At 49.2% G+C, this 12,500-nt stretch overlaps 1 long non-coding RNA gene across 1 annotated transcript; it reads left to right on the top strand.

Annotated features, from left to right (window-relative positions):
- The first annotated feature begins 4,257 nt into the window (after positions 1 to 4,257).
- LOC127920838 (uncharacterized) lies at positions 4,258 to 5,728 on the top strand. Its single transcript, XR_008107634.1, has 5 exons — positions 4,258 to 4,470; positions 4,679 to 4,810; positions 4,855 to 4,898; positions 5,083 to 5,156; positions 5,563 to 5,728. It is a non-coding gene; the product is annotated as an uncharacterized LOC127920838 (long non-coding RNA).
- The last annotated feature ends 6,772 nt before the right edge of the window (positions 5,729 to 12,500 follow it).

Here is a 12,500-nt window from a genome sequence, read left to right as displayed (position 1 = left end):
CCCCTCCCACTCTCTCTCCCCTCCCTCCCCTCCCTCCTTCACTCTACCCCTCCCACTCTCTCTCCCTCCTGTCTTCCTCTACCCTCCCACTCTCTCTCCCTCCCTCCCTCTACCCCTCCCCCTTCCACTCTCTCTCCCACCTGTCCTCTCTCTCTCCCTCCTTTCCTCCACCCCTCCCACTCTCCCTCCCTCCTTTCCTCCACTCCTCCCACTCTCCCCTCCTCCCTCCCTCCCTCCCTCTACCCCTCCCCTTCCACTCTCTCTCCCACCTGTCCTCTCTCCTCCCTCCTTTCCTCCACCCCTCCCACTCTCCCTCCCTCCTTTCCTCCACTCCTCCCACTCTCCCTCCCTCCTTTCCTCCACCCCTCCCACTCTCCCTCCCTCCTTTCCTCCACTCCTCCCACTCTCCCTCCCTCCTTTCCTCCACCCCTCCCACTCTCCCTCCCTCCTTTCCTCTACCCCTCCCACTCTCTCTCCCTCCCTCACTCCCTCTACCCCTCCCCCTTCCACTCTCTCCCCCCCCTTCCCTCTCTCCCTCCCTCCTTTCCTCCACCCCTCCCACTCTCCCTCCCTCCTTTCCTCCACCCCTCCCACTCTCCCTCCCTCCTTTCCTCTACCCCTCCCACTCTCTCTCCCTCCCTCACTCCCTCTACCCCTCCCCCTTCCACTCTCTCTCCCTCCTGTCCTCTCTCTCTCCCTCCTTTCCTCCACCCCTCCCACTCTCCCTCCCTCCTTTCCTCCACCCCTCCCACTCTCCCTCCCTCCCTCCCACTCTCCCTCCCTCCTTTCCTCCACCCCTCCCACTCTCCCTCCCTCCTTTCCTCCACCCCTCCCACTCTCCCTCCCTCCTTTCCTCCACCCCTCCCACTCTCCCTCCCTCCTTTCCTCCACCCCTCCCACTCTCCCTCCCTCCTTTCCTCCACCCCTCCCACTCTCCCTCCCTCCTTTCCTCTACCCTCCCACTCTCTCCCCCTCACCCCTCTACCCCTCCCCTTCCACTCTCTCTCCCTCCTGTCCTCTCTCTCTCCCTCCTTTCCTCCACCCCTCCCACTCTCCCTCCCTCCTTTCCTCTACCCCTCCCACTCTCTCTCCTCCCTCACTCCCTCTACCCCTCCCCTTCCACTCTCTCTCCCTCCTCTCCTCTCCCACCCCTCCCACTTTCCTCCTCCACCCCCCACTCTCCCTCCCTCCTTTCCTCCACCCCTCCCACTCTCCCCCACCCTCCCTCCCTCCTTTCCTCCACCCCTCCCACTCTCCCTCCCTCCTTTCCTCCACCCCTCCCACTCTCCCTCCCTCCTTTCCTCCACCCTCCCACTCTCCCTCCCTCCTTTCCTCCACCCCTCCCACTCTCCCTCCCTCCTTTCCTCCACCCTCCCACTCTCCCTCCCTCCTTTCCTCCACCCCTCCCACTCTCCCTCCCTCCTTTCCTCTACCCCTCCCACTCTGTCCCTCACTCCCTCTACCCTCCCCTTCCACTCTCTCTCCCTCCTGTCCTCTCTCTCTCCCTCCTTTCCTCCACCCCTCCCACTCTCCCTCCCTCCTTTCCTCCACTCCTCCCACTCTCCCTCCCTCCTTTCCTCTACCCTCCCACTCCCTCCCACTCTCTCTCCCTCCCCTCCACTCCCTCTACCCCTCCCCTTCCACTCTCTCTCCCTCCTGTCCTCTCTCTCTCCCTCCTTTCCTCCACCCCTCCCACTCTCCCTCCCTCCTTTCCTCCACCCCTCCCACTCTCCCTCCCTCCCTCCCACCTGATCTCCCTCCCTCCTTTTTTTCCACAAAAGATCCTCCCACTCTCCCTCCCTCCTTTCCTCCACCCCTCCCAAAATCCCTCCCTCCTTTCCTCCACCCCTCCCACTCTCCCTCCCTCCTTTCCTCCAAATGTGTCCCACTCTCCCTCCCTCCTTTCCTCCACCCCTCCCCCTCCTCTCTCCCTCCCTCCTTTCCTCCACCCCTCCCACTCTCCCTCCCTCCTTTCCTCTACCCCTCCCACTCTCCCTCCCTCCCTCACTCCCTCTACCTCTCCCCTTCCACTCCTCTCTCCCTCCTGTCCTCTCTCTCTCCCTCCTTTCTCCACCCCTCCCACTCTCCCTCCCCTCCTTTCCTCTACCCTCCCACTCCCTCTCCCTCCCTCCTTTCTCCCTCCCTCACTCCCTCTACCCCTCCCCCCCACTGTGTGTGTGTCTCTCCCTCCTGTCCTCTCTCTCTCCCTCCTTTCCTCCACCCCTCCCACTCTCCCTCCCTCCTTTCCTCCACCCTCCCACTCTCCCTCCCTCCTTTCCTCCACCCTCCCACTCTCCCTCCCTCTGTTCCTCCACAGAGTGAGTGATCCCTCCCTCCCATCTCCCTCCCTCCTTTCCTCCACCCCTCCCACTCTCCCTCCCTCCTTTCCTCCACCCCTCCCACTCTCCCTCCCTCCTTTCCTCCACCCCTCCCACTCTCCCTCCCTCCTTTCCTCCACCCCTCCCACTCAACAAACAAACAGAGCAGGGTGGGCCCGTTTTCACACAGGGTGTGCGTGTGTGTCTGTGTGTGTGTCTGTGTGTGTGTCTGTGTGTGTCTGTGTGTGTGTCTAAATGACTTAAATGTAAATGTAAATGTAAACCTGATATCAAGTAGAAAAGACAATGAAACAATATATTTTTTTAAACAAAAGATCATCTTTGAGAAATAACAAATCACTAAAATAAACAAATAGTAGAGAGGGAGAATCTGAAATTCACAAAATGTCAAGTCGGCGTTGATTTTGTTAGAACGTTTGAGTCACCAGGATAATAACAAGGCATAAGCCACAGCAAAATGTGTAGAATTTTAGGAAACTCGCTTTAAAACAGCAAAATATTCTGTCTGCATTACAGAAAAACGTGTAGAATTATAAGAAACTAGCTTTAAAACAGCTAAATGTTCTCTCTGCCCCACGGCAAAATCTACAATCTAAGTCCTGGTGAATTTGAGAAAAGTTAAAGGAAACACAGTGGGGTGTGTGTGTGTGTGTGTGTGTGTGTAGGGGAAGTGCTGCTCCATGTCTCTTGGCTGAACGGCTCCTCTCTATTTTTAGACCTCCTTCCTGTTTCAGTGGGACATACCAACACCCCACCAAAGGAAGGGGGGGATGAGACACACAGAGAGAGAAGAGAGAGAGAGAGAGAGAGAGAGAGAGAGAGGATGAGAGAGAGAGAGAGAGAGAGAGAGAGAGAGAGAGAGAGACATTAGAGAGAGAGAGAGAGGAGAGAGAGACTTCAGAGAGAGAGAGAGAGACAGAGAGAGAGAGAGAGAGAGAGAGAGAGAGACAGACAGAGACAGAGAGACAGAGAGATATTAGGACAGAGAGAGAGAGACAGAGAGACAGACAGAGAGACAGAGAGAGAGACAGACAGAGAGAGAGGACAGAGAGAGAGACAGACAGAGAGAGAGACAGACAGAGAGATAGACAGACAGAGAGACAGACAGACAGAGAGACAGAGAGACAGAGATATTAGAGGAGAGAGAGAGAGAGACAGAGAGAGAGATTATATTAGAGAGAGAGAGACAGAGAGACAGAGAGACAGAGAGAGAGAGATGAGAAGACTTCAGAGAGAGAGAGAGAGAGAGAGTAGAGATGAGAGAGACTTCAGAAACATTATTATATTAGGTAGAGAGAGAGATTATAGGTAGGATGAGACTTCAGGAACAAGAGACATTATTATATTAGGTAGATGAGAGAGACAACAGATGAGAAGACTTCAGAAACACGAGACATTATTATAGACAGACAGATTATTATATTAGAGACAGACAGAGAGACAGACAGAGAGACAGACAGAGAGGTAGGAGAGACAGACAGAGAGAAGAAGAGGAAGTGAGATATTAGGTGAGAAGAGAACACTGGTCGTATTCCTTCCTTGGTAAATCAACAGCCCCCTTATCTGTATTAGGTCTCCAATGTGGGCATTATTACCAGTAGCAGAGAGACATTAAAACAGAGTAGGAGAGAAGACAGAAAAGCACAGCCTGTCATTGTTATAATTAGGTAGGATGACAGTCTGTCTGTGTAATGAGACTGTGTGACTGCTATTAAATTAGGCTCAGGAAAAAGACACAAAGAGCAAGATATTAGGTGGATGAGAAGACTTCAGAAACAAGAGACATTATTATATTAGGTAGGATGAGAAGACTTCAGAAACAAGACATTATTATATTAGGTAGGATGAGAAGAAGATACATTATATTAGGTAGGATGAGAAGACTTCAGAAACAAGAGACATTATTATATTAGGTAGGATGAGAAGACTTCAGGAACAAGAGATTATTATATTAGGTAGGATGAGAAGACTTCAGAAACAAGAGACATTATTATATTAGGTAGGATGAGAAGACTTCAGAAACAAGAGACATTATTATATTAGGTAGGATGAGAAGACTTCAGAAACAAGAGACATTATTATATTAGGTAGGATGAGAAGACTTCAGAAACAAGAGACATTATTATATTAGGTAGGATGAGAAGACTTCAGAACAAGAGACATTATTATATTAGGTAGGATGAGAAGACTTCAGAAACAAGAGACATTATTATATTAGGTAGGATGAGAAGACTTCAGGAACAAGAGACATTATTATATTAGGTAGGATGAGAAGAAGAGACATTATTATATTAGGTAGGATGAGAAGACTTCAGGAACAAGAGACATTATTATATTAGGTAGGATGAGAAGACTTCAGAAACAAGAGACATTATTATATTAGGTAGGATGAGAAGACTTCAGAAACAAGAGACATTATTATATTAGGTAGGATGAGAAGACTTCAGAAACACGAGACATTATTATATTAGGTAGGATGAGAAGACGTCAGGAAGAAGAGACATTATTATATTAGGTAGGATGAGAAGACTTCAGAAACAAGAGACATTATTATATTAGGTAGGATGAGAAGAAGAACAAGAGACATTATTATATTAGGCATTATTATATTAGGTAGGATGAGAAGACTTCAGGAACAAGAGATTATTATATTAGGTAGGATGAGAAGACTTCAGAAACAAGAGACATTATTATATTAGGTAGGATGAGAAGACTTCAGGAACAAGAGACATTATTATATTAGGTAGGATGAGAAGACTTCAGGAACAAGATACATTATTATATTAGGTAGGATGAGAAGAAGAGACATTATATTAGGTAGGATGAGAAGACTTCAGGAACAAGATACATTATTATATTAGGTAGGATGAGAAGACTTCAGGAACAAGAGACATTATTATATTAGGTAGGATGAGAAGAAGAGACATTATATTAGGTAGGATGAGAAGACTTCAGGAACAAGATACATTATTATATAAGGTAGGATGAGAAGAAGAGACATTATTATATTAGGTAGGATGAGAAGAAGAGACATTATTATATTAGGTAGGATGAGAAGAAGAGACATTATATTAGGTAGGATGAGAAGACTTCAGAAACAAGAGACATTATTATATTAGGTAGGATGAGAAGAAGAGACATTATATTAGGTAGGATGAGAAGACTTCAGGAACAAGATACATTATTATATAAGGTAGGATGAGAAGAAGAGACATTATATTAGGTAGGATGAGAAGAAGAGACATTATTATATTAGGTAGGATGAGAAGACTTCAGAAACAAGAGACATTATTATATTAGGTAGGATGAGAAGAAGAGACATTATTATATTAGGTAGGATGAGAAGACTTCAGAAACAAGAGACATTATTATATTAGGTAGGATGAGAAGAAGAGACATTATTATATTAGGAAGGATGAGAAGACTTCAGGAACAAGAGACTATTATATTAGGTAGGATGAGAAGAAGAGACATTATATTAGGTAGGATGAGAAGACGTAGGAGAGAGAGAGAGAGAGAAGTCAGGGACTCCTGGCTCAGTGGCCAGATGGTCACCAGGAGGGGCCCAGCTGACAGTGTGTGTGTGTGTGTGTGTGTGTGTGTGTGTGTGTGTGTGTGTGTGTGTGTGTGTGTGTGTGTGTGTGTGTGTGTGTGTGTGTGTGTGTGTGTGTGTGTGTGTGTGTGTGTGTGTGTGTGTGTGTGTGTGTGTGTGTGTGTGTGTGTGTGTGTGTGTGTGTGTGTGTGTGTGTGTGTGTGTGTGTGTGTGTGTGTGTCAGCAGATTGTGACCAACACATGTCTGAGTACTTAGTGACAAAAGAGGGAAGAGGTGAAAAGAGAGAGAGAATAAGAAAGACACAGACGACTGACTACCTGACTCTCTGATATCTCTGGGACGACACCCGCAGCCTAAACAACACACAGTGTGAGAGTCAATGTTCTACAAGTGAGCGTGTTTTGATGCCTGCATCCGTGTGTCTGTGTTCTAAATGTGTGTCTGTGTTCTAAATGTGTGTCTGTGTTCTAAATGTGTGTCTGTGTTCTAAATGTGTGCGTGTGTTCTTAAGAGTGTGTCTGTGTTCTAAATGTGTGTCTGTGTTCTAAATGTGTGCGTGTGTTCTTAAGAGTGTGTCTGTGTTCTAAGTGTGTGTCTGTGTTCTAAATGTGTGTCTGTGTTCTAAATGTGTGCGTGTGTTCTTAAGAGTGTGTCTGTGTTCTAAATGTGTGTCTGTGTTCTAAATGTGTGTCTGTGTTCTAAATGTGTGCGTGTGTTCTTAAGAGTGTGTCTGTGTTCTAAATGTGTGTCTGTGTTCTAAATGTGTGCGTGTGTTCTTAAGAGTGTGTCTGTGTTCTAAATGTGTGTCTGTGTTCTAAATGTGTGTCTGTGTTCTAAATGTGTGCGTGTGTTCTTAAGAGTGTGTCTGTGTTCTAAATGTGTGTCTGTGTTCTAAATGTGTGCGTGTGTTCTTAAGAGTGTGTCTGTGTTCTAAATGTGTGTCTGTGTTCTAAATGTGTGTCTGTGTTCTAAATGTGTGCGTGTGTTCTTAAGAGTGTGTCTGTGTTCTAAATGTGTGTCTGTGTTCTAAATGTGTGCGTGTGTTCTAAATGTGTGTCTGTGTTCTAAATGTGTGTCTGTGTTCTAAATGTGTGTCTGTGTTCTAAATGTGTGTCTGTGTTCTAAATGTGTGTCTGTGTTCTAAATGTGTGTCTGTGTTCTAAATGTGTGCGTGTGTTCTTAAATGTGTGTCTGTGTTCTAAATGTGTGTCTGTGTTCTAAATGTGTGTCTGTGTTCTAAATGTGTGTCTGTGTTCTAAATGTGTGTCTGTGTTCTAAATGTGTGTCTGTGTTCTAAATGTGTGCGTGTGTTCTTAAGAGTGTGTCTGTGTTCTAAATGTGTGTCTGTGTTCTAAATGTGTGCGTGTGTTCTTAAGAGTGTGTGTGCACGTGTGCTCTAAGAGAGTGTGTGTGTGTTCTAAAAGTGTGTATGTGTTCTTAAAGTGTGTGTGCGTGCGTTCTTGAGTGTGTGTGTGTTCTTAAGAGTGAGTGTGCGCGTGTGTTCTTAGAGTGTGTGTGCGCGTGTGTTCTTAAGAGTGTGTGTGCGCATGTGTTCTTAAGAGTGTGTGTGCGCGTGTGCTCTTAAGAGTGTGTGTGCGCGTGTGCTCTTAGAGAGTGTGTGTGTGGTCTAAAAGTGTGTATGTGTTCTTAAAGTGTGTGTGTGTGCGTGTGTTCTTAGAGTGTGTGTGTGTGTTCTAAATGTGTGTGTGTTCTTAAAGTGTGTGTGTGTTCTAAATGTGTGTATGTGTTCTTAAAGTGTGTGTGTGTTCTTAAGAGTGTGTGTGTGCATGTGTTCTTAAGAGTGTGTGTGTGTTCTAAATGTGTGTATGTGTTCTTAAGAGTGTGTGTGTGTTCTTAAGTGTGTGTGTGTGAATGTGTTCTTAAGAGTGTGTGTGTGCCAGTCTGCCCTCACAACAGGCTGTGGCAGAGGCAGAAGCAGAGTGGTGCTCCTCTCAACCAATCACACACCTGCCTCCTGTGTCACACAGGCCAGCCTCGCCAATCAGAACAGCCCTGAGAGAGTCACACACACACTGAGGCTCTCTCCTGGCAGAACTCACTATTTAGTTTCTTTATCAGGCCTCTGGCCTGCCACTGAGAGGAGGACTGAGAGACAGACAGACAGACAGAGGCTGCTATGGTAACCGATCGTGGAAGGCCCCTGATGTCTACTTGGCAGAGCTTTAACTCTGTCCCACTGGCCCTGTGTGGGGGGGGGGCTTGTGCATGGGTTTGAACTCTACCAGCAGAGTGAATGTGTGTGTGTGGTTCCGTGTGAATCCCCAGTTGGAAAAGCCCAGCTGGTGTGTGTGTGTGTGTTACTCCAGATGTCCTTAGCTCTGCAGATCAATAGCCACACAAGAGCACATCCGCCTAACCAGAGACATGACACCCAGCACACAACACCACACACTCAGGCAGACCAAACACACCACACGTCCCAGACCACAAGCACATCACACCAACGTCACGCACACTTGGCAAAACCACACACAGTAACCGATCACAGCAAATACATACACACCACCCCCCCCTCCCCATCCTACTCCATTACTCACACTCTCCCCGCTCCTACTCCATTACCCACTCTCCCCCCTCCTACTCCATTACCCACTCTCCCCCTCCTACTCCATTACTCATACTCTCCCCTCTCCTACTCCATTACCCACTCTCCCCTCTCCTACTCCATTACTCATACTCTCCCCCCTCCTACTCCATTACTCACACTCTCCCCTCCTCCTACTCCATTACTCACACTCTCCCCTCCTCCTACTCCATTACCCACTCTCCCCTCTCCTACTCCATTACTCATACTCTCCCCCCTCCTACTCCATTACTCACTCTCCCCTCCTACTCCATTACTCACTCTCCCCTCTCCTACTCCATTACTCACACTCTCCCCTCTCCTACTCCATTACTCACACTCTCCCCTCTCCTACTCCATTACTCATACTCTCCCCCGTCCTACTCCATTACTCATACTCTCCCCCTCCTACTCCATTACTCACACTCTCCCCTCTCCTACTCCATTACTCACACTCCCCCCCTCCTACTCCATTACTCACACTCCCCCCCTCCTACTCCATTACTCATACTCTCCCCCCTCCTACTCCATTACTCACACTCTCCCCTCTCCTACTCCATTACTCATACTCTCCCCTCTCCTACTCCATTACTCACTCTCCCCCTCCTACTCCATTACTCACTCTCCCCCTCCTACTCCATTACTCATACTCTCCCCTCTCCGACTCCATTACTCCATCTCCCCTCTCCTACTCCATTACTCTCTCCCCTCTCCTACTCCATTACTCACACTCTCCCCTCTCCTACTCCATTACTCACACTCTCCCCTCTCCTACTCCATTACTCACACTCTCCCCTCCTCCCATTACTCCATTACTCTCCCCCCTCTCCTACTCCATTACTCATACTCTCCCCTCCTACTCCATTACTCACTCTCCCCTCTCCTACTCCATTACTCACTCTCCCCCTCTCCTACTCCATTACTCACACTCTCCCCTCCTACTCCATTACTCACACTCTCCCCCTCCTACTCCATTACTCACTCTCCCCCTCTCCTACTCCATTACTCACACTCTTCCCCCCCTCCTACTCCATTACTCATACTCTCCCCCCCTCCTACTCCATTACTCATACTCTCCCCCCTCCTACTCCATTACTCACTCTCCCCTCCTACTCCATTACTCACACTCTCCCCTCTCCTACTCCATTACTCACACTCTCCCCCTCCTACTCCATTACTCACACTCTCCCCCCCTCCTACTCCATTACTCACACTCTCCCCCCTCCTACTCCATTACTCACTCTCCGCTCTCCTACTCCATTACTACTCACACTCGCCCCTCCTACTCCATTACTCACACTCTCCCCTCTCCTACTCCATTACTCACACTCTCCCCTCTCCTACTCCATTACTCACACTCTCCCCCTCCTACTCCATTACTCACACTCTCCCCTCTCCTACTCCATTACTCACACTCTCCCCTCTCCTACTCCATTACTCACACTCTCCCCTCTCCTACTCCATTACTCACTCTCCCCTCTCCTACTCCATTACTCACACTCTCCCCCCTCCTACTCCATTACTCACACTCTAGTTCTCTCTCTCTCTCTCTGTACATAGTTCTCTCTCTGTACATAGTTCTCTCTCTGTACATAGTTCTCTCTCTCTCTACATAGTTCTCTCTCTCTGTACATAGTTCTCTCTCTCTCTCTCTAGTGATGTTCCTGTTCAGTGGAGCAGTAGAGAGCACATGGCAAAGGGGAGGGGCTTCCCAGCGCACATGCAACTCCCAACCAATCACAGACACCTGTTGGAGAAGTTATGTGAAGAAGGGGGAGGAGTCACACGCTCATATTTAAACTTTTGAAGCAACACTGGAGCAGACAGATCTCTGAAGAATCACTCCTTTTGTCGACCCTCCTCCCCTCCACCACCCCCACCCACCTCTTCCCTCCTCCCCCCCACCCCCCTCTTCCCTCGTACCCCCCTCTTCCCTCCTTCCCTCGTACCCCCCTCTTCCCTCCTTCCCTCGTACCCCCCTCTTCCCTCCTTCACTCGTACCCCCTCTTCCTCCTTCCCTCGTACCCCCTCTTCCCTCCTTCTCCCCCCCCCCCCCTCTTCCTTCTCCCCCCCTCTTCCCTCCTTCTCCCCCCCCTCTTCCCTCCTTCTCCCCCCCCTCTTCCCTCCTTCTCCCCCCACCTCCTCTCTCCCTCCTGTGTGTTTGTAGAACTGGGTCCCCCACTGCCGTGTGTGTGTGTGTTCTGTGTGTTGTGTGTGTGTGTGTGTGTGTGTGTGTGTGTGTGTGTGTGTGTGTGTGTGTGTGTGTGTGTGTGTGTGTGTGTGTGTGTGTGTGTGTGTGTGTGTGTGTGTGTGTGTGTGTGTGTGTGTTTGCACACAATAAAAACACACATTACAATATAAACCTCGAAAGAGAACAAGGTCCAACCAGTGTGTGCCCACACACACACACACACACACACACACACACACACACACACACACACACCACACACACACACTAACCCACACACACACTAACCCACACACACACTAACCCACACACACACACTCCTGTTTAGCTGCTGGGAGACTTGTTCCCCTCTCTACAGAGATAATAAGGAGTGTGTAATGCAGAGTCCCTTCATGTATATGGTAATGTATATCCTGTACTGGCAGACACTAGAATATACCGATAGACTTCCACTCAGATCTATACGTCCATCTCTCTCTCTCACATTCCTCTTCTCTGTGTTCCTTCTCTCCTCTCTCTCTGTATACAGTACACAGGGCAGACCCTACCATTATCACAGTATGACAGTATTGATCCCTGTGTGCCTACGTGTGTCTCCATCTCTGTCTGTGTGTGTGTGTGTGTGTGTGTGTGTGTGTGTGTGTGTGTGTGTATTTTAAGCTGGGCAGACCTGTAATCTATGTTAATGATAGTTATCACCGTGGCGACTGACTCGGTGTGGTTTATACCAGGTCTATAGACACCAGTAGAAGACTGGCTGGCTGGTGAACACACACACACACACACACACACACACACACACACACACACACACACACACACACACACACACACACACACACACACACACACACACACACACACACACACACACACACACGAGGGAGGATGTGAGGTGCCATTCTAATGAGGGCTGGTTGGTTCATGTCTGTCTGGCTCTGTTATGGAGATGAGAGAGAGAGAAGGGAAAGATGACTGACTGTATGATCCCTCCCTCCCTCCCTCCCTCCCTCTCCCACCCACCCTCCCTCCCTCCCTCCCTCCCTCCCTCCCTCCATCTCCCACCCTCCCTCCTCCCTCCCCTCCTCTCCATCCCTCCCTCCCTCCCTCTCTATCCATCCCTCCCTCCCTCCCTCTCCCTCCCTCCCTCCCTCCCTCTCTATCCCTCCCTCCCTCCCTCCCCTCTCTATCCCTCCCTCCCTCCCTCTCTATCCCTCCCTCCCTCCCTCCCTCTCTATCCCTCCCTCCCTCTCCCCTCCCTCCCTCCCTCCTATCCCTCCCTCCCTCCCTCTCTCCCTCCCTCCCTCCCTCCCTCTCTATCCCTCCCTCCCTCCCTCTCTATCCCTCCCTATCTCTCTCCCTCTCCCTCCCTCCCTCCCTCCCAGGAATTTAGAGAACTCCATGTATTTCTCCTCCTTCCATCCTTTCCACTGACCATGGGGGGAGAGAGTTATGGACAGTGGCAGTGAATTCACTCCCATTTGAATCTCTCCCCTATAGGACACAACCACACCATGTCATTGTCCCCTATAGGACGCAACCACACCATGTCATAGTCCCCTATAGGACACAACCACACCATGTCATAGTCCCCTATAGGACACAACCACACCATGTCATAGTCCCCTATAGGACACAACCACACCATGTCATTCCCCTATAGGACACAACCACACCATGTCATAGTCCCCTATAGGACACAACCACACCATGTCATTCCCCTATAGGACACAACCACACCATGTCATAGTCCCCTATAGGACACAACCACACCATGTCATAGTCCCCTATAGGACACAACCACACCATGTCATTCCCCTATAGGACACAAC

Source organism: Oncorhynchus keta, unplaced genomic scaffold (assembly GCF_023373465.1).
Source record: "Oncorhynchus keta strain PuntledgeMale-10-30-2019 unplaced genomic scaffold, Oket_V2 Un_contig_20863_pilon_pilon, whole genome shotgun sequence".
Taxonomy (NCBI): domain Eukaryota; kingdom Metazoa; phylum Chordata; class Actinopteri; order Salmoniformes; family Salmonidae; genus Oncorhynchus; species Oncorhynchus keta.
This window is presented reverse-complemented; position numbering and strand designations above follow the sequence as displayed.